General features: G+C 33.8%; 1 protein-coding gene and 1 long non-coding RNA gene across 47 annotated transcripts in view; both read left to right on the top strand.

Annotated features, from left to right (window-relative positions):
- The window catches only part of LOC147827482 (uncharacterized), a 34,521-nt gene extending 15,653 nt beyond the window's left edge, over positions 1-18,868 (top strand). The window contains exons 1-2 of the long non-coding RNA XR_015452164.1: positions 1-15,075; positions 17,403-18,868. The exon at positions 1-15,075 is cut by the window's left edge and continues 15,653 nt beyond it. This is a non-coding gene — a long non-coding RNA (uncharacterized LOC147827482). The remainder of the gene's footprint in view (positions 15,076-17,402) is intronic.
- Positions 1-23,540, top strand: part of Sox5 (SRY-box transcription factor 5) — a 973,116-nt gene that overhangs the window by 649,789 nt on the left and 299,787 nt on the right. The window lies entirely within an intron of this gene.

A 23,540-nucleotide genomic window follows, 5' to 3' on the forward strand; every position in this document is an offset into this window, starting at 1 on the left:
TCTTTGTTTTCATCCATAAGATTACATGCAGTAGCCACTTTTCATTAAACTGGATAGTCGCTAAGTAGCTACTTTCTCCTATATTTATCAACTTCTAACATTGATAAGTAATTGCTTTGATTAAGTTTAGGACTTAAGGTAAGATGATATAGTGTTGTGAGAATTTTAAGCTTTTCTTTATTTTCACTTCCAATTCCTTTTTTTTAATAAACATAGTAATGGGCTGGGGATTTAGCTCAGTGGTGCCACCCCGCCTCACAAGTGCAAGGTTCTGAGTTCTATCCTTGGTGCCAAAAAATAAAAATAAAAATAAAAATAGTAAGCACTGCGCACCCCTCATACATTTAAATGTTGAAGGATTTATTTTACCTAAATTGAATTGGATATAGGAAGCCATGGAAAACAGACAGTTTTATATCTTATGAAACATCCCATCAGGAAGTAATGGGTGAAGACTCTGGAACACTTACTATCGATTCCCAAGGCAGAGGCCGGAGAAGCAGCCTCAATGGCAGGCATCTATGGGAAAGGCAGAATGAGAGCCCTAGGAGCTGTATACCTGCAATAAGTAGAGTATTTGAATATTAGGGAATCTTTTAGAGGAGTTTTTTAATATTCAGAAAGTCAGTGTAAAATATTTTTCACAAAAACATAGAAAAGCTGAGGAAAAGAAGAAAAGATAGAAATACAGAAAATCTATACAAGAAGTAAAAGCAGTTGCTAGTTTTCACAGTAAGTATAAACTTTCTTTAAAAGGATTGATATTTTCTGTATTCCAGTTTTATATTCCTTTTAAAAAGACAGATAAAATGACCTGAGATGTCAAAAAAGTAGAGCCAGGGTAAAAATAGAGTAGCCACCCATAGATAGAAATCAGTGATAGCATTATTGTTACCAGACCAAACTGAATGAAATTCCTGAGAGAGCATTCTGTTATATTGTTAATATAGACATGAAAGTATCATGACTGTTTATAGGTTAAATGAACTGTGGAAAGGAAAAAAATATGAGATGCTGACAGAAACAAAATTATACTGAAATATTTTGAAGCATCTTTTTCTTCTTTGCACGAGTGTGCGCGTATGTATGTGGGCATACATGTGTCTCTTTTACTGAGCCCAAGGAGCACTGAGCTACATCCTTATTCTTTATTCTTATTCTTATTTTATTTTATTTTGAGGCAGAATCTACCTATGTTGTTAAACTGCCCATGCTAGTCTGAAACTTGGGGTCTTCCTGCCTTGACCTCCCAGAGTGCTTGGATTACAGGCATGTACCATCACGCCTGGCTTCTTTTGCCTTTTGAGAGATGAACTAGAACACAAATAAAAGCATGAGATTTGATAAATACAGTTAACAAGGTTGACTAACCTATATAGAGGTTGAAAACTTGTTATGGACCTACACCATTGAATAATTCTTACATTAAAATAAGAATCAAAACTAGTTACAAGCTGTTTAATATATAACAGCATGAATATTATCTAACAAAATTTGTATTAAATGATCAAAGTCTTAATGTTAGTGGAAATTTATAACTTTAAATGGCCTCTTTATTGAAAAGAATAAAGAGGGGTAAAGTAGCTAATTCTTTAGAAGCAGAAAAATTATAATCAAGTAACTCTAACTTAGGCATAAAATCAGAAGAATATAAGAAAATAAAGACAAAATTAGGCGAACATTCTCCTAGATTAATAAATGAAAAATCAAACACAAATGTATAAAATTAGAAATGATAAAGAGTAGCTGAGCATGGTGGTGCATGCCTGTAATTCCAGCACTCGGGAGGCTGAGGAAGGAGGATCCCTGAGTTAGAGGCCAGCCTCAGGTACATAGTGAGTTCAAAGCCAGTCTGAATTACATAGTGAGACCTTGTCTCAAAAAACCAAAAAAGATAAAAAAAAGAAATGATAAAGAGTAATATCATTGCAGTTACAGAGATTGTATAATACGTTCTTGCCTCTTTAAAATTGCATGCTAAAGAACTCATGTTCCAGTGTTCAAAATAGAGGTAATATTACCAAATCATTTCAGAAAGCATTTTATAATAATTCCACTTTTGGATATTCACATTCTATATGAAATATTAAAGATTTTGAGAAGTCAATTCTGTTGTTTCAAAAACTCATTAATTTTTTCTTATATGATGTTTCTCATAATCATATAACTTAATATAACTTACATTAAATATATCAATGACAGTACTATTACATTGAATGCACATTTGTAAATGTTTCTATATAAAGTTATTTAATAAATTTAAGAATGTATGATTTCATAGGGTTACAAAGAAAATCAGAAACCTAAATGGTCTCTATTCATGAAAGACTTTTTTATTATGTCAAAGAATTATCTCCAAAAATGGCTGCTATACCTAGCCAAATATTTCCAACTTTTATAGGAGAGAGAATTCTCATGCTATGTAAAACTTCTTCTAGAGAAAAAAATAAATTTAAACTTTTTCACAATGAACATAACTCTAACCCCATATCTGTCCCTCCAAAACCAGGAAAGAAACTCCCATCACACTTTGAGTACAGACGCAAAAGTCCTATATAAAATTAGAAAAAGTTATTAATGTCTTTTACTAGGCTTTTAGTAGCCCATGCCAGAAATGGTTAATTTGATGAATACAAGGAGTGTTTGATTAAAAAAATATATATATTAACATAGTTTAATATATAGGCCAGCAAATTACTATTGGCAGCTGAGCCAGCTAAATTTGGCCCCTAGTGTCTGTGTTTGTAAATAAAGTTTTATTGAAAAGAGCTGGGCCCATTCAAGTGTATAGTGCCTATGGCTGCTTTTGTGCTACAGTAGCTGTAACAAAGGCTCCATAGTCCATAAAGCCAAAGTTATTTACTATATGGATTTATTGAAGGAACATTGTGAACCCTGGTCTGTATCCTCACTGGCTCAAGAGGAAATCTCATATGAAAAATACTTAGAAAGGCATTTGATAAAATTTAACATCCATTCCTTAATATACTCTTTGTTAATAGCTACTGTAGTGAAGTTATTATAATCTCTGGCTAAAAGTTGTTTCCACCTTACTGGTAGAATTCCTTATTAGCTTTAAAGGCAGAAATAAGTCAGATTTGCTCAGTGTTACTACTTTGATTTGATATTTTAGCCTGTGTATATTCTCATCATTTCCTGAACTAATTCTTTTCTTCGGAAAGTCCCCAGTCTTGGTTCAGATTTAACTATTCTTCCTTGAGAGTACGTTTGCACTCAGCAGATTCTGGACTCACCCTGTATCTCTTTAAATTCACCGTAGGACCTTATTCATCTTATTTCGAGATCATCTTTTTTTTTAATCAAGTTTATTGGTACATTTTAGGTATACTATATAGTTATATTCATCATTGGGAACTTGTACCTTTACATGATGTATCTTGGTTCTTATTTTTTCTCCATTCCCCTGCCTTCCCTTCAACCCCTCCACCCTTCCCTATTTACAAAGACTTTGTTTCAATTTTTTCCTTTTGTCATATTTTTCCTTTCCCTTCTTTCCTTTTCCCTACTCCTCCCACATCCCCTACCCCTTTAGACCTTTTCTTCCTGTTTCACATTATCAATCATACATTTTGATCCTTATTTACACTTTTACTTTCTCACACCAGAGAAACTATTCCATATTTACACATGTGTGTCCTATTTATTTCACTTAAGAATATGGCCTCAATGTTCATCCAATTAGCTATAAATGTCTCTAGTTTCTCCTTCTTTATGGCTGAGTAGTACTCCATTTTATTAAAAAAACCACATCTTCTTTATCCAGTCTCCACTTGATGGGCAATTGAGATGTTTCCAAGCTTTAGCTATTACAAACTGTGCTGCTATAAACATGGGTGCACATATATTACTGTGGTGAAACTTATTGTGTCTTTGATAAATTTCCTTTTTTCATTCCTTTCATTTTAGCAAAATTTTCAAAAATGAATGGTTAATTGGTCTATATATAGTGCTTCACTGAACTTGATTGCCTCAAGTCCATAAGCAGCAGCAGTCACTGAGAACAATGTGTGGAGCCGAGATTGATTTCCTCTTTGCTTTGGTATAGTATCACTTTATTAAGCATAAATGAATACTAAAATTCTTGCATCCATGACATTGTTCACCTAAGATTGAAGAAATACCACTTTACATCTTGCTAGAATGAATTGTCTTCAAGTTTCTAAGTCCAAGAAAGCTTAATATTCTCTTTCCCTATTCTTCTAACATGACTTAGTTTTGTGCATTTTTTTTCATTCCTTGGTAAGTTTCTTAAAAGAATGTAGTTTTGTGAATTACCATCTTCCAAGTACATTTGACATTTTTTCTTAAATTTAGGAATTCACTGAGAAAAGTCTTACAATTAACCATACCTTTACCAAAAAGCCTGTAGGTCAGTGTTAAAGTATATCTGATAATATTATGCTAGAACAAATAACTGGAATGTTCTTTAATAAGTAAAATATTGATTACATAATGGACAGTTAACTGCATCTGGCTTTTTGAACCTCTTTAATTAATCGCTGAAATAAAATTCACTCAATTCTTTTATGTTTTTCTTTGTTTTTTTGTTTTTGGGGGGTTTTTTTGGTACCGGGGATTGAACTTGGGACCTTGTGCTTGCAAGGCAGGCGGCAAAACCACTGAGCAAAATCCCCAGCCCAACTCAACTCTCTTTTACAGTGCTCTTTCCACACTGGTAACAGTTCTTTACCACTAGGTTCATATACATCCTCTGTGGCAAACAAAATGCCATATTATAAAGCAGAAATTATAGCAACTGTTTGAATAAGGAAGACTATAGTATTTAAGTTAGGATATATACAAAAAAATTGTAATTGAGGTGTTGGTGACAATGATTTCCTTGACTGCAGCCATACAAACTGGCATTGTATAATAAAGGTTCATAAACATATAAGCAAGTGGCTTATTTTTGGCATAAGCAATGATAATATAATTCTATTTTGGACCTGGAATCTTTTTTTTTTTGGTACCAGGGATTGAACTCTGGTCCTTGTGCTTGCACAGCAGGCAGCAAAACCACTGAGCTAAATCCCTGGCCCGTGGACCTGGAATCTGGAATGCTCAGAGATTTTGATTTAATGAACTCAAATATGAAACTGGAGTTATAGTGGAAAAAATTTTTGCTTAGTAGCAAAGAATAATGAAACTTTTAAGAATGATACCTTTTCTGTTTCTCATATGAGGAAAATGAGATATTAAATTTAATTGCAATATTTTATAGATTTAAACAGTCTGCGAAAAAAGGTTTTGACTATTTATGCAATTGTTAAAAAACATTTTTCCAATGGTCTAGATTAGTCACTGAATATGAAGCTCTACCTGGGATGTTTATCACCCCTCTGATTTCCGGGGTGTGTCTGACTAACATTCCAAGGTTGGTACTTTCTTTTTGTGGATTCTTTCATATGCTGCAGAATTCTTGTGAGAACAGCCCTCTTCCCTACTGCCTAAAAGTAAAGATAGATAACTCATTTTAAGACAGAACTACCAAGTTGTATATAGCAAAGTAGTTAACAAATAGTTGAATCAAGCAATAATGTGCTCATTTAAGTACATATTACAAATCTGTGATGTTATAGTCCAGGAAAAACCTGGAGAGAGTGTATTTAAATGGAAACTTCTTCTTTAAATGTAACTTGATTAGCCAATTTGAAATATAATTCTGCCAGTCTGAACCCATACAGAGTTTTTACTTTTTTAATGCTTTGTCTCATAAGATACCTAAGGCAGACCATTTTCTAGTCTTTTTAATGCCAAAATAACTTCTGTAAGTTAAGGAGCATGTTGTCTATACATGTGTTTCTGCTTGTATTTTTGAGTTTTGATGGTAAAAGGTCATAAAATCATCAGTCAGAAATATGACGGTATAGAAGTAGAGATAAATGTAACTTGTACAAAGGATTCAGTGCGAATAACTAATGTAATGCTTTGTTCAATCAAGCTTTGTAAAGATATTAGACTGCCAGATGCTTGATAATAAGCACAAGAAAGAAAAGATATTGGAGAGGAACTCTATTTTCTAGGCTGGGCCAACTTGTCCATTAAACACTGTAGGCATATTGCCTGTAGCTCACAATATATTCAGGACCCCATTACAATGTTTTTTATTTATTTTATTTTATTTATTTATTTTTTTGGTACCGGGGATCGAACTCGGGTCCTTGCGCTTGCACAGCAGGCGGCAAAACCACTGAGCTAAATCCCCGGCCCTTTTATTTATTTTAAAATTCAAAAAAAGATGAATGTTTGGGTTAAGGAAAATGTTTTAATACACAACACAAATATATTTGTTTTATACCACCTGAGTCATAAAATGATTTTTTTTGGATTGCAACATTACAGATAGGCAATATATACTTAAATGGTCATATTACTACTTTCTCAGACAATTTGGTAACTAGTTTGCTATGCAACTGGGTAGTTCTATCATAAATGAGTTATATACCTTCACTTTACTCAGTCGTGCAAAGGGCTGTTTATGGTTTATATTTCTGTGTCTCCCAAAGTCTCATGCTCTCATAGGTGGGCTTTTGGGAGTTGATTGGATCATAGGGGTATGATACTCATTGGTGGATTAGTCCACTGATGAGCTTATAGCTAAATATGATGTTGTGAGGTAAAGCTTAGTCAGAGGAGTTGGATCACTGAGGGAGTGGCCTGGAAGGATTTATCTCCCTCCCTCCTCCTTGATTGCTCTTGCTTTTCCCATGAGCTGTTTCTTCTCCACCATGCTTCTCTGCTATGCTGCTCTGCCTTGGAGCCAGTCAACTATGGACTGAAACCTCCACAAACTGTGAGCCAACATAAACCTTTCCTGCTTAGAGGTGTGGGTGATGCGTACTTTGCCTCAGTGATGAGAAAGCAACTAAGACAGCTGTCTTCACAAGAATTCTGCAACGTACTTTACTTATTGATTGGTTTATCCTTTTTCTTTTTCTTGTAATGGAAGAAGGGATTTGTAAATGTAAAGTTAGGGCCCTGGGAAGTAATAATGTGACCCTGATAGTATCATAAAACATGTAAAATCTTTGGACAAAAATGTTACAACTATACCTTTTGTATACAGTTCTGATCACTTCAGTGTTTTATTGTGTTCTGTTGCACATGTTCCATGTTTAATCATGCTGGGCCCCCAACTGGTATGTCATTTCTATTTCTAAATCAGTTTGTTTTCATAATCCTTTATTACTTTGAATCTTGATTTAAAATCGATCATTTGATGCCAGTATTCATCTACTTCCAACACAAGAACAAAGACCTACGAGTTTTTTATTTTAGACCTATGTTAATTCATGTGTTTATTGCATAAAACGCAGGATTCATACAACTAGGTGGGGATTTTTAATAACTATATAATGCAATCACAAAGATGATTAAAATGAATATTTTAAAAATAAAAAATGTTAATGTGGTGTTATTTTCCTTTCCATCCCTTTTACTTCTTCTATACCTGCTGAGTAGTTCATTCAGGCATAGCCAAAAATCAAAGCCTGACATAAAAAACTTGATTATTTGTAATTGAGATGAATTTAGTTTAACATACGAGCCATACATAGGCATTTAGTTTCTTTAAATATTTTTCTCAAAGGTATTGTTTATTGTTTTTTCAGGCAGAAAATATGCCTTGAGATTTTTACTTCATTTAAAAGACAGTAGTCCCTTCATCTATTTTTGAATAGTTAAGTATTTCTGTTACATTGAAATAGCTACCAGATTTCCATGGTGGATAAGGGGATTTTTATATGATCCCTGTAATTATAAAGAGATTTCCTTAGTGAGTGAAGTGCCTCATTTATGCACCTCAACTGAAGGAAAAAAAAACGTACATCACAGTAAATCTTACATAAGTACCAATAGTGAAAAAATGGTTCAGTACTTCCAGAAGTCATAGCTAAGGAATATGAATGCTACAAAACCATACAAAATGGCACAAGTCCAATTTAGAATAAAATTTAGCACCAAGCCCTGTTTTCACTTGCAGACAACTGATCTACATAGTTAAAGGGAAAAAGTGGGCTGAACAGTTATTATGGGATAGTGATGAGAATCTTGTTCCTTATAGTTCAGTAGACAGAACTGCAGTGTTAGGACATGCAAGTTGATCTTTATCAGTTATATGGTAACAGCCTAAGTAGTTAGAAACGTATATTTTAATATATATATATATATATATAAATTGTAATATATACACATTTAAGAAGGGGCAGGGGAAAGGAAAGAAGGGAAAGGAAAAATGATGAGAAATGGAAAAAATGGAAATAAAGTCTTTGTAAATAGGGAAGGGTGGAGAGGGTGAAGGGAGGGCTAGGAATGGGGAAAAAATAAGAACCAAGATGCATTATGTAAAGGTACAGTTCCCAATGAGAAATGTAATTGTGTTATATACCTACAATGTACCAATAAAAGAATTAAAAAAAAAGAAGACATATATATATATAACATATATAGAGATATAAAATTTATGATTATCTTAATTTTAATTAATACTTACAATTTGCATTATTTCCTGTTTCCATTCTGTGAGAGGAATGGGTACATCTAGAATTTTTTTATTCAGGAATGCAGTATGCATTTGAAAGACTTTTAGGTTTATAACAGGAAGCACAAATATTTTCTTTTAACATAGGGGAAATGTTCAGAAATTAGATTTTGTCCTCACTCTTTATGCTTTTGCCTCATTTCTCCATTTCTATCATATTCTAATTGAAATCCAGATGGTTTCTCTATACTGTGTCAATGAACAATACTTAAACTTTTTTTTTTTTTTGGTACCAGAGATCAAACTCAGGACCTTGCGCTTGCGAGGCAGGTGTGGCACCACTGAACTAAATCCTGGGCCCAATACTTCAACTTCTACATCAGATTTCTATATACTATTTTCTTCATTTTATTGTCAGTTACTTCTCTTCCTATGTCTTTTAAAAAAAATTCTATAGAGCTACTAAATTTAACTTTTACTCCAGTATTCCTCTTCTCATACTGTGCACCTGAGCACCTGCATCCCCAGTACTGCTATGATAGGAGAAAATTGTGCCAGAGTCTGAGACTGTGTTTTGTCTGAATCATAAATACTTCATCCTTCATGTGACAACAGCAATAAGAAGTCATTTCAGTTGAATTATCATTTATTGAGTATCTCCTGTGTATAAAATACATTCAATGTCAACATGAAAAAGTTACCTTTCCATCCTCTGGGAACTCACAATGTGGAGGGGAAAACAGTTAGATACATAAGTCCTAATTAGCCTGTCATAATATTATGCTGAGTGTTACAGATAAAGTGGTGTATGATAAGTTATAGAAGTGTATAGGGGATGAATAACATTTTCTGAGTAAAGGAATAAGAAATAGCTGTGATATTCTACAGCAGTGATAGCCAAAAGTGTGGTCTGTGATGCTTCCTTTGTCAGGAAAGTCTGGCCATGAAAAGAATATCAGCTGAGTTGGACAGTGTACTTCCTGGTGGAATTGATTTCCACCCTGGGACAGCCTCTTATCTTGCTGTGATCTGGTGATTGGAGGACCGTCCTTTCAGAGGATCAGAAGATCAAGGCTTGAATCTGGCACGCACAAGCCAAGTCACAACCAATCAGAAGTGAGCGGGATCAATTTCAAAACTGGGGCAGTCCAGTGGTTCTTGTGGGAAGGTGGAAGTTGGTAAAGTCTTCCTGAAAACTAAGATATTTTAACTAAGTTGTAAAGGATTGATGTGATTGGAAAATGTGAGATAAGATGGCATCAAAGTGAAGGAAAGGAGATAGTTCATGTAGAGTGAAGAAAAACTGCACCCACAAGGAACAAATCTTATAGAGCTGATGTGAATGTTTAGAGCATATAATCCTGCAGCAGGCTTGTCTTTCTAGCAAAGCGTCGAGGTACGTATTCAAAACACTACATGACTTAATTTATTTGATAGAGAATGTACTTTGAAAGAGCCTACTATAAAGGAAACGAGTTATCAACAGGTCCACATGAGCTAGAATTATGTTAAGCATTTACATTGATTGCGTCACGTAATCTTTACAACCTTTGTTAAAGCAACTTTCATATTATCATTCCACCATCTTAGTTTTCTCCTCACTGAGACACATTACCCAACAATCACAACTTAAAGGAGGAAAGGTTTATTTGGGTTCATGGTTACAGTCTGTGCTTTCCAGCCCTAGGACAAAAATACCATGACAGAGTGTAAGGCAAAGTGTAAGGGAAGCAGAGAGAGCAGAGAGATGTCCCGTCCTGGAAGATGTACCCCTCCAGGTTACTCCCCTAGTAACCCGTCTCTTCAGACTAGGCCCCAGCTTCTAACAGCAAGTCAGCTGTAGTGCTCCCATGTTCCTGTCACCTTCCAGAAGCCCCTCCTATGAGCACAGAAGGCTTTGGGGATATATTTGTGATCTAAGCCATAACATTGACATAGATGTCAAACTGGAGAGAATAAGATAAAGTCACACAGCCGGTAAGAATGGCCTTGATTCACATAGTGAAAGACTGTGTTCTAAGGGGGAAAAATTTAAAAGGTAGATTAATGCCAGATTTGAGGGAGAGGGACTTAAATGCTATCACAAGTTTGGAATTTATAGTCTTTTATTGCTGGAGAATCATGAAAGGTTTTGGATATACAAAAAACTTCATTAAAATCCTCTCATAAAGTGAATAATAATTTGTAATTCAGTTTGCTCTGTAAATATGTATCTTCAGAAAAAAATAGAGAAAATATAATACAGGTTTGTTTTCACACAAGATCCATAGAAGCAAAAGTCAACCAGGATTCAGTAGTAGGGGAATGAAGTGATATAAGTGTTTAAGAAAATTTCTCAAATATTTTAGCTTATTTATAGTTTTGGGAAACATAAGTGTTACTAAATTCTCTAGGTAAAACCAGACCTGTTTTGGAATACTATACATCAAAAAAATACTTGTACGTGTAACTCAGGATTTGATTGTACAAAGATTTCCACAAGCACAAATGAGTGAAAAGTAAAAGCAGGCTTCGGGAAAAGTACCAACGACAATGAGAAGCAGTATTTATATTTATTTTTCTGGCTTATATATGAAAAAAATAATTTGTGCTTGCTTCAAAATACTTGTAATATGTATTCTTTCCAGGCTTAAAGCAATATTCTTTTTGGTACCGGGGATCGAACTCAGGTCTTTGCACTTGCACAGCAGGCAGCAAAACCACTGAGCTAAATCCCTGGCCCTTAAAGTAATTTATTCTCCCCAGACCAGTCAGAATATGCCCAAGTCAGAGAAATAATTAAATATTTAGGAGAAATCAACAACAACAACAACAACAAAAGCTTAACTGTTTTGTCTGTCCTAGAAATATGGGGCGGGGCTAAGAATAGAACAGCAAGTAGAAAGGGTAAAATAGAAAATCTGATGAAGCCAGCTAGTATTAAAATGAGTTGAAGTTTTTACACATTTGTTGAAAGAAAACAAGGAAAAAGAAGGAAGGGGAAGCAATTAAAGAAAAGTTGATCTTGTCATTTCTTCACATTCGCTTCCAATTATCACATTTTTAGGTTAAAATTTCCTGTTAATTCTTTATATATTCACACATTATTTACAAATAAAAGTTATATTTTTATGTTAAATGTATATTGATAAGTAGAATGTTTTTAACTGACTCCTGTTATTTACACACAACTAGAACGTAATTTACAAATTACTTTTTCACAGTAGAGGCATTGCTGTCCATTCGGTGGTGGCACATCATTGGGAAGTGAATAAAATCTTCCTAATTTATTCCTAAGATATTTCAGCTGAGTCTTGGGGCATAGATATGATTAGAAAATGTGGGATACAAGTAGAGCGAAGGAAAGGAGTTCCCAGAAGGAACAGATTCTCTAGGAATGTTGTGAATGTTTACAGCATATAAGACTGTGGTAGGTTTGTCTTTTTCTAGGAAGAACCATTTCCTTTCCATAGGATCTAGCTTAATCCACTTCAGAAGCTGCAAATAGTACACATTCCAAATTTATCTCATTGTGAATTCAAATTTTAATATAAGTTTTTCTTTGAAAAAGAATGATGGAATGTGTTTTAGAATGACTGAAAATTGATAGTAAATCAATGACCAGCTTGTGTTTTTATGTTTACTCCTCACAGATTTATGGAATTTTAAACCTAGTGTTACCTCAGTAACCCTTATTTTGAGATAGGAAAATTAAAGGTCAGAGAATTTCAGAGACTTCCCTATGACCAAAAGTACTGGTTCTGTTTCAATCCTGTGTAACTAGAAAAATATACCACTGTAGGGAAAAGCCAGCCACAAAGAGCAACAGGTTTGGGACACAACATTTAGAGTTCTCATTTATACATGTCAGATTTGGGGTTCTGAGATGCTTTGGTGGAAAGCAGACTATTGGAAATATGTGGCTGAAATTTCCTTCCTCCAAGATACAGAAATGTAAAAATTACATCCAGAAGAGAGGATATTTGAAACGGAATTGAGTGTCATTTATTCAACAAGTATTTACTGAGAACTTATCATTCTCCTAGGAAGTAAACCTAAACGAAGTTTCAGAGCTTTGTGTTTCCTTGAAAGGGGCAAGGAAGTGATAAAATAAGAAGCACATGGTCTGAAGAAAGCAAGGAGTTAAACTATGGTTATGTCACTACGTGGAGTGAAGAGTGGTGATAAGCCTGCATGTCATCCAAAGGAGCGCTAGGTTTTTCAGGGAAGCAACAAAAAATCTTTAACAATGTCAAGATCATTTCCCTCAGAGAGAGAGTTTACCTAGAAAAGAGGTCTTCGGTGTTCAAAGTAGGAGCTCATTGCAGCTGGCTGTGGAATTCACTTTGGAGCACTGACAGTTAGAACCGGCAATTCTGGGAGGATGAGCAGCCAGCAGTGGGTAAGCCTTCTGAAAGCTGGGAAGCAAACTGTTCATCATTCTCAAATATTTTGAAGAGGTCAAGAAAAACATTGGATTTGACTGATGGATTTGCATTCATTCTATGACCCTAGATAATGTTTTTTTTCCAAAAAAAGTCATATGGTTAACAAAGTTTGTTAGCATGTTTTATTGGTTTGTGTGTTATTTAAGTTTGACCAAACTGCTTAATTTTCATTTAGAAACACATATCATAGAAATTAAAATGTCAAATGCAACCAATTAAAATAGTATAGAAAATTGAATAGGTTAGTAAACTGCATTATAGAACCAATGTGGATTGTTAGAAGTATTGTATTGGAATTTAGAGATGATACATATGCAGATGATGTGAACTCTACCTAGAAAATTAGATTAAAGTTAGTAAACAATTAGATATTTCATTCTGATGGGAAGCACAGTGGCTAAAACCATATTAGAAAGAATGATATGGATTCAAATTGTTATTTAGTGTAAGCCCATAACTTGAGCTCAGTTTCAATATGTGTAAAAGCAGTGATAGCATTTGCTACATTGTAGGTCTTTTAGGTGGTGTGGAAGAAATTGCGCAGTAAAACCCAGATATAAGCAGCATATTAATTAATTAATAATTAAACGGTGTTTTTATTTTGTACAGAATATACCCCCAGGTTTTGAATGAAATCTGAGGTTAATTATGACAGAATAGTGTAATATAAATGTATTAAAGAAAGCAGCCTCACCCATATATTGCATCAGTGTGGATATAATGTGGCCATAAAAAAAGCAAAAATAAAGATATAAATTGACCACAGAGAGAAAAATTTAGAGTTATTCAAATGGCCAGGGATTGGAAATGACACCCAAGGGAAAGTGTTGAAAACTTCATCACTTAGGTCATTTCAGACTTGATTTTACCACACTCAAGAAATGTGTGGTCAGATTTTTATCCTTTCCACTAGTTGCATAGTTCTTCCATGCACAGACCTACTATTGACTTTCCTGTTACCATGCACAAAGCTGCTATTCACTTCCAGAAAAATCAGTGGCTCTGTAGAATTGGATAAGAATTTGGCCTACAGTGAGTGATTTGAATGAATGAATTTGGAATTGGCAGGAAAATACAAACATATGCCACATTTACTTTGTACAATCACGCTTCAGGAGAACTCAGGTAGCACGTAAATTCAGTGTAAAAAGCCAGAGATTTTTAGCAAGAATTTATTACACAGTCAACCTAAATCTTCTTCATTTACTTTTGTCATCTGGAACAAACCACAAAAGATATAATTTAAGTATTGCTCATTGGAATACACAAGGCTAAAGAATCTTTTCTGATGATATATGATGATATAAATGGCACATATTATTTTTGATGCTAAGGTCAGAAAGCAGAACTAACAGTCATGTTATAGGTTAGCTTAATATACGTGGATTTCTTGGATTTTTTAAGATAACCCTTTTTTACAGCCAGTCTTCATTGTTTGTATTGATGCTGGACTACTTGCAAATTAAATGTTATTTGTTGCTTTTTGGTAGGCAAAAATAAATGTAAGGTATATGGGGGTCCATTTTGTGCTGGTGTCAAGTTAGAGAGAATCTGAGACTTCAGTTTCCAATAGTTGACAAACTTTTTTCTCCATATTATTGCTCATGCAATTTTCAGTACCAGAGACACTGGGCCTTTAAAAAGGAAGAGATGTTAAATTTTTGACAGCTTTTCCTTTCCACTGACTGAAACAATAAAAATAAACATGAAGCTGTCGGAATGGCCTCTGCATATAATGTCATTTGCATGTGATTTCCTTTGCTTCTCTAGATAACTGAATTTATTCAGGCAATTTATTTTTTAAATGTGTAGTCTCTATGAATGGAAACATCTTAACTAAAGACAACCCTTTTATTTCCTCTTAATGAAATATATACGTGTGTGTATACTTATGTTAGAACCAAGGGAGTAGAAGAAAAATAATGGAAAAACCAAAAATGTACTGTAAAAAGTTAATTAAAGAGATGAAATGTGACTCTTGTAACCAAATATTCTGTCTTTGTGTTCACCCCCTGTCTATGTTCAAGGTCTCTAGGTGCTCAATAGGAGCTTTTAATTATTTTTCCCTGTTTGATGTTGCTAAGTATAATGAATGGATAGCAGAGGACTTTTGTAAGAAGCCTGTGTGTCCGCATCCTCTCAGAGCTGGTGAGCAAAGTAATACCTGCTTGGTTCCCATCTTGAGAGACTCAGTCTTAATAAATTCCAGGCTTAAAGAAAATGTCTTTTTAAATTGAGCTCCATTAATCAAACAATGTGACTTTGTTACACAATTAATACCTATATTTTCTTGGTGTGGGGAATATAAAGAGTACATGCCTTCATTTTGGATTAGCATTTTTTGTGGGTTATTGAACACCACGCTAGAGTCATGGGGCAGCAGAGATATTCAGAAATTTTCAGGAGACAAAACTCAAGTGAAATCGTATCTATCTAAAACCAAAGATTATTTCTCTTCTCTCTAGCTACCATAAGAGTTACAATTTTTATGTGCGTATCCCCACCAAAGTACTTTATATTGGGGAAAACCACCGTCACTTCTTATTAACATCTGTAAAGCATTCACAGCAGTAGATTTCTGCAGAACTTTTTTGGTGTTCATAAATCTCACCTACCCCATCCTCACTCTAACATCTGTATAGCAAGTTGAAAGATAGATTAGCAAATGAAAATATATTCTTTTAAGATCATGATACACATTACATTTACCATTATTATTCTCTAATTATTTTTGTTATGAAAAATTATTTTTATAGAATGACTTTTGTCCTTCCTTTGTTAACACCTACTTGTATTACATTAAAATAAAAATTTTAAAAAGATAGGTGGCTGAATGGCTGTAACACCAAACACTCAGCATTTGGAGAGTTCATTCATTAATTTTTAAGGGAAAGTTATTTCAGTCCCTGACTTTGTCTGTGAATTTTACAGTACTATCTTTTTGCTTACTGTAGTTTTACTTTTTGGAATATTTTATTCTGACATTTTTGTTCTAGAGCTAACTCATTTTCCATTTCTCATTTGGTTTTGCATAATCGATAGGTGCTGATTCTTTTATGGATGCATTTTCCCTTACAAAACATCTTTTATCTTTCAAAATCCCAATTACAAATTAAGATAAACTTCCAAAAGTTCACAATGTAAATCAAATTTAGGAAAGAGAGGGTCTTACACATGTATAACTGCCATTATTAGAGATATGTGAAGAAGTTTTGCCTATTTGAGAGCTTATTTGGAGGTTCTGGCAGGGGAGTGCAGCTACTAGTATATCCTTGACTGAGGAAGCAGTCTTCCTCTATCAGGCAAGGTTGTCCTCTTCCTCTTCCACCAAGAGTGGTAGACAGGGAGCAATGAGGAAGGAGAGACACCCACCTACCTAGTTAGATCAGCTGAATAAGCCCTGGAGATCAATGGAGTAACAGATAGCACAGTAAGATCGTCCTCACATCTGGGGTTGGATATTTGATCTTCAGCCTGTGGACATACTTTGAGGGGTTATTGCCTAAAATGGATTGAATCAGTTTTTGGAAAGAAACAAGTTTATAACACATCATTTTAACCTCATTTCTTCATCTCGTATTACCAGACACATCTAATATTTCTTCATCTACATTCATATACAGATTTAAAGAACTCAAATAGTATAAATATACTGTTTGTGGCAAATTATATGCTGCTTATTATTTATAGTAGTTGAGTCAAAAGTAAAGAGTAAATGTTCAAGGTTTTGGAGTATTTTAAAAATTATTTAAAATTGTTACTCTAAGGTAACAAAATCTGTACCTCACATTGCTTACAGAAACTGTGTGCAGATCATCTCTGCAGAAAACCCAATGTTTTACATAAAGAATGTGTATGTCCCAGTGCATACATATGCTGTAGGACAGTCCTTACATTCCAGCTAAAGTGGGCTCAGAAAATTCTGCTTTACAGTACAGATTAGTTTTTAGCTAGTTGAGAAGTTTTGTTAGTGTGTGTGGCCTGTATATTGGCTCATCATTACTTTTAGAATGCAAAGCGAAGCTTGCACTTCTTGGATCTCAAGTCTCTGTTAATGTCAACTCAGGCCAAAATTTCCTTTGAGAAAAAAAAATGTCACTTTTGCTATAAACCTGATTGTCTCATTTTAAGTTTTAGTTAATGTAGAAAAAGAGGCCCTTGAGGCTGGGGATTTAGCTCAGTGGTTCCGGCGCCTACCTTGCAAGCACAAGGTCCCGAGTTCGATCTCCGGTACCAAAAAAAAAAAAAAAAAAGAAAGAAAATGAGGCCCTTAACATTTTTTTTAGTAGGAAGATAGTATGAGAGTGGACTGATTTTAGGTTATGAATTTAGCCTGATGTTATCAATTTAGCCTGCCCTTAAGTTACTCTGTTCTTGGTGCCGCAGAAACATAGAGGAGAAAAGCTAACAAGATTGGAGAGTAAGTACTTACCTATCTGTTTTCATTTACCGTTTCTTTTCCTCTATATTTATAGTGTGAAGAAATCTCGGGTTTATTTGCAATAAAATCTAATGGTGCTAATGTTTTCATGAAGAAAGAGAAATCTTGATGTGGCAAGCTTATTACTATATCACAAGAAGAAAGAGAAATGCGAAAGAAAAGCAGAAAATGGCATAATAAGTAATTTGTGTCGTGCATTTATGAAAAATAATTCATTACTCTTGATTTTTTCAGACTTTGACTTTTAAAAGTTTTATTTTGTAATGAGTCGTAATCGAACATTCTTTCTTTGATCATTTCTCTGCCATCACTTTGTAGAGAACCATAAACCTGTGAAATTTGAAAACTGAGTGTGCAACAGAGATAAAAGCATACTAATACTGCATGATGTTTTGTGGACTACTTTTCTTCCTAAACAAAGTCTATCTTTAAAAGTCAGCCATATTAAAATTTTCTCAGTTCTTTAAAAATTTTTTCCCCCCTGGATGGAGTTTGATTTTAGGGAAAAAAAAAAACTCTGAAGCTGTTCTTATGTACATTTTCCTGTTTTTGGTGAAGTGAATGGGAAAAAGATTTGTCTCTTTCTAATCTTTTATTCTCACTTTCCTGCCAAGAGGCTTAGCTTTTTTCTTTATTCACTTTATTATATTCTATGCTTTCTTCATCTTTATATGCTAATATGATGCCTGGTATGCACTTATTTTAACACTGATATAGTTCTTGTCATATTCCAGCTACCATTTTATGAGTTTTATATAATTTGTAACCCTAAATTGTAAACTCTATTTGTAAACCCTAAATTGAGGTAGCCACTACCTGCTATATTTGACTACCATTTTTTTTGTCAGTGTGGTTCTAGTGATTGAATCCAGGGCCTTGTGCATGTTAGGAAAGCATTCTACCACTGAGCTACATCTCCAGCTCTTTTTTATTTCAGTATTTCGAGACAAGGACTCACAAAATTGCTCACAATAGCTTCAGATTTGCTGTGCTCTTGCCTTAGCCTCGTGAGTAGCTGGGATTGCAGACATGCCCCACCACATCCAGCTAATTCCTTATATCTTCCTCTTACTTCCTAAATAAATTAAATATCTTGCCCATTGTCTCTCAGCTAGTCATTGGTTGATCCAGGATTTGAACCACTGCTGTTTGGCTTCAGATTCTGTGCACTTAACCTATTCTTATTCTACCTTACAAATTAGCATTCAGAAGTGTGTGTGCGTACGCACGTGGGTACGTGTGTGTGCGTGCATGATGTGTGTGTGTGTTTGTATGCATGCATGCTGGTTATGGAACCCAGGGCCTGTATCATACTAGATGAGCATTCTGCCATTAAGCCAAAGCCCAAACATTTATTTTACACTTTACATGAATGACAAAATTGAGTGAATGAAATAAAATCTCAAGTGAATAAAATGTCTTTTTCTTCTGTTGTTTACATATTTTTGGTACTGTTAAATTTAAGAGATCAATTAAATAAAATCTCAGTTGAATGAAAAACAGTGTCTCCTTTATTGTTCAAATAACTGAATTAGTTATCATGAAATAACTAATGATGATAAGAATTATCACACTTTTGGAATGAGGAAACTGAGGTTTAGAGAGTTGAGATAATTGGCCAAGATTGTAAGATTATATAGTTAATGACAGAGCCTGAATTTAAAGTCAGACACCTTGACCCCTGGTTGCAGTTTTTTTAACGTTGCTCTGTGCCATCGTATTTCATTCACTCCATGGAGAAGGGGGCTACAATCTGTTTTATTTACTGCCACACATATAGTCAGTTTCCAATTACAAGCAATGCTGACAAACAGCTTATTAACTTTTATAAGTGTCTATGCAAGAAACTACATTCATTGCTATATGGAATATAAAGAAGTCATTTTCTCAGTTACCTTATACTTAAGCAATTAAAAATTTTTGGCACAAAAACATCACAATGTGAGAAATTCTTCAACCCTTCATACTCATAAAGTTCTTCCTTCATACTCATAAAGTGAATAGGTATTTAACCAAGTTTATTAACAACTACAATAATAGTTTTCCAGAGACTTCTTAGGAAAATGAGAGGAATTACATATAATGAGTGGCTAATAAACAATAAATAAATATTTTACTAATAAATAGTAAATTTATTATAAATGATATTTATTAAATGGAAGTGTTTTGATGTGCAATCTAATTTTTGTTTAGAAACATCTTATGGTTGACCTTTGAGCCCTCAGGGAAGAAATCATCAAATGTCTTAAAGTGCATTTGCTAGATGTTTAATCATGAGTAAGACACAGCACACAAATCATCAGCAGGAAGATAATGAGGCTGTCACAGCACAGAATGTTCTTTGTTTTTACAGGTTCTATTAGTTAATGTATTAGCAATTCTCTAAATGCCACTTTTGCTTATTAAGTGGTTTGGAGAGCACATGAAAACATACGTTTTATTCTTGAATGTTGCATTTCTGAGATTCTTAGCAAATGTGATTCTGAAAGAATATTTGAGAAAAAAGAACTATTAGACAATTCTGCACATGAGGCATCTATGGGAAAATGAAGATATTTTGCCAACTTTCTTTCCTATTTGTTACTTCTTATACTGATAATCAGAAAAGTTACTCTTTTAGTTTTATTTTTGGGAATTAAATTATATGATAAATATGATAGTGATTTATTTTTTAAATGAAAATATTATATCATTGTTTTATTTTTATATTATAAGTGAGATCAAATAATAAATTCAAACCAAATTTTTGGTACATTTCTGAAATCAATCTCTTTCTACAATGCAATTTTGATGATAATCTCAGATTCTATAATCTATACAGTTAGCAATCAGCAGACATGTCTGTTTCAATGAATGCCAAACTGATTGCTTTAAAAAAGCAAAAAATAACATTTGTCTCTAATGTGTGCATGTTCTTACCCTTTCCTAACCCTACCCTCACCTGCTAATTCTATCCCGGCATATATTAACTTTTCTCTCTTTGCTCAATTCCTTTAAGTCCTATTGTTTTAGTGATATCTTTCCTCCTCATTACAGGTATAAATCTCTATCTCTTTCCTTTTCTTCCTCTTTTTCTTTCATTAACCCTTATAGTGGTTCTCAAACTTAAGTGTGCACTGATCTCACTGGAAAGACTCATTTAATCATGTATGGTTGGGCTCCAATTCTTGAGTTTCTGCTTCAGGAATTTGGGGCAGGGGTGCTGAAAAAGTGTACACAGTGTTCCCAGAGATGGCAATGAGATTACTTTAAGGACCGACATTTGAGAATCCAATTTACACAAATCACTTCTCACTAAACCGTCTATTGTCTTTTATTGTGGTTAGCACCCTGTGATGTATCTTTAAAGGGATGAATTTAAATTTTTTTTAGTTTTCTGATCAATAATTAAATGTAAGCCTAAGCTAACATTTCATCTCACTGTTTGCAAAGAAGTGCAAAACATGTTAGATTTTACAAAATTTACATCCTATTGAACAGCAATCTTTAAAACAGGATATATTTTTAGACTTTGTAAAAACATCAAACAGCTCTCACTTTTGTTTACACTGTCCCAAAATGCATAAAAATGTTTGAAGTAAGAACTGGATCCTATATTTGAAATATAATGGTGCCATTTTTATAAAATGATCATCTCTTTCCTAAACTCGATGAGCCCCATCTCCGTTTAGTGTTAGACCTGCCCGAATGGGGATTATGTGTGTGCATTAAGGAAACCTTAAAGTAGTCTTGAAAAGTTAGAACTCTGTAAGACACAAAACATATACCTTTCTGTAGACCATAGAGCCAAAACAGATACAGATACCTATCTATTTAAGTATTTTAGAATTTCTATCACACACCATGATGCTTGAATGTTTTTTAAGAACTCAAAGTGCATTTCAGTAATGTCATAAAAATGATGAAATGTATATAAATATTCCTTAAAAACTGACTTTGGGCTCTTCTGACTATCACTTGCAAGCAATCCAGACTAGGCCAGTGCATCTGCCCATCACAGTTCCTGCAAGGACTTACCAAATGCATATACAAAGCTTGCTGGGCACATCCCTGGACTGGTTTACAAAAATCTGGATCCCCAGTTAGTACACCGTGTAATTGCTTAGGCACTACAGATTACTGAGTTTATGAAAATTTTGTTAAGTTTTACAAGGGTATTATTGGTGAGTTTTTCCAATATAGAAACAGTTATGGTAAGCTCAGTCTATGTAGACAAGACTGCTTCTGTCATTTTCCACTTTTTTCAACTGCCAGACCTAAGTATACATTAGGCAGCTCTTTTTCAAAGAAGAGTCAAGGAAAGATTTTAGATTGGATGGTTTTTAAATCATCTAGATTACAAATCTAACAACCCTCTTCAGAAGTCTGTCTGTAAGTGCTAACTTTTGTTTTGCAGTTATTGAGACTTGACCATATCTTGTTCTTAGAACTAAATTTGAGTGGGCTAACCAAAGAAAAACACTCTGTGCCTGTACTGAGCTTTTTAAAGTGTTGGTTTTGCCTCCACGTGTTCTTAGGTTTATATCTTGTTTTTGGGAAACATTAATATTTGAAAATTGAGCTGATCCAACTGGCTGTCAGAATTGTAATATTCATTTAGTAAAGCTAGAAACTCTTTCTGTCTCATACTTGAATATCTGTACACATTTTCACAAGATGATCATTGAATAAGACAATGATTGCCATAATAATGTAACCTTTTCTTTAATGTTTTGTTACTCTTTGAAGAATAACTGAAATATTTATTTCTAATTGCTTATTTTAGAAACAGTGAATTTTTAAAGTTACTGATGTATGTACACTTTGATTAACTTTTATTTTGATAAATACCAGTGAAAGCTATTGTTTAAGCCTTTTCTGGCAAATAACTGTTGTTTAAAAATCATCTCATTGTACTTATTGATTTTATAGTATTTTTCTCAGGTGATACACATTTAGACTAGAGATTCTTAACCTTAAGTCTATATTAACAGGAGTTCCTAGAAGATTTCATGGCATTTGTCCAGTGATTGAAATAGGAGAGTAAAAAAATGAATCTTCTGAAACTATATATGAAATTGTATGTGCAGTTTCATATTTGTGTGCACCCATGCATATGTGCTGTTTAGGAGAGCATTTATAGCTAATCTCAAGGAATTGGTAGTCTACAAAGAGTAAGCAGGCTTTAGGGTTTCGTAAAAATTTTATAAAAAATTATCTTAACCGAGATGTATGAAAGAACTTTGTCACAATAATCATATTGCCAAATTAAATTTGATATTTCACAGTTTTACAGAATAGGCCTACAAATAGTGAATTCCCTTTAAATATAAAACTTTGTGATATGATATATTTTATCCTTTTATAGAATTTAAGAAATGAGTAAATGATACAGCTTTTTAAAAACTTTTAAAAGTTTGTCTCACATTTTCTTGATGATTTTTGTAAAACAGCCCATCTAAGTGAAGAACATGATCATGTAAAAACTGGAGAGTAGTAAAGCACTATTTCTGTTACATGTAGTTCATTTTATGCTGCACTGTGCAATACCAAATTAATGAACTTGCATTAATAAGAATCCAGTTAATGACAGTTCAAATCTTCTAAACTTTTTCTATTTTTTAAACTTTATTTTACTAGAAAGGAGATGCCCACAGATTTTATAAAGATAGTTCAAAAACATAAAATATTGACTACCATCACTGTGATAAGCTGCTTGGAAAAAATCTGTGATTGGGTTTTAATAGTTATTTGAATGTAAGTTCAATTTTGAATCATGACATAAGGCAATGGATATTTGGATGGATGGTACTGTATGAGCTTGGAGTGTAGGCATTTATGTTAATCTTCATGCCTCAGTTTCTTTCATTATAAAATACAAGTTACAAATTGGCTTGACAGGAGGATTAATAAAGTTTATGCATGCCCGACACAAACTATTCAAGAAATATTAGCTATTATTCTTACCAATTAGTCTATTAGATTGAATTTTAAATATAATGTTTTTACTACCATGTGTGAATTTAATTTCATAGGATTGAGAAGTGCCACAACAATGTGTTTCTTGAGGCCAAAGATGAAATGTCATTTGAATAATAAAAGAAACATACATGTCTGGTTGAGTTGCTTTTAATTTTTTTGCAGGAATAGGGATTGAACCCTTGCTCTACCACTGTTGGAGATTCCCCTGCTC

The sequence above is a fragment of the Heterocephalus glaber genome, unplaced genomic scaffold, assembly GCF_053883595.1.
Source record: "Heterocephalus glaber isolate CG9 unplaced genomic scaffold, H.glaber_assembly_v1.0 deba00001444, whole genome shotgun sequence".
NCBI lineage: Eukaryota > Metazoa > Chordata > Mammalia > Rodentia > Bathyergidae > Heterocephalus > Heterocephalus glaber.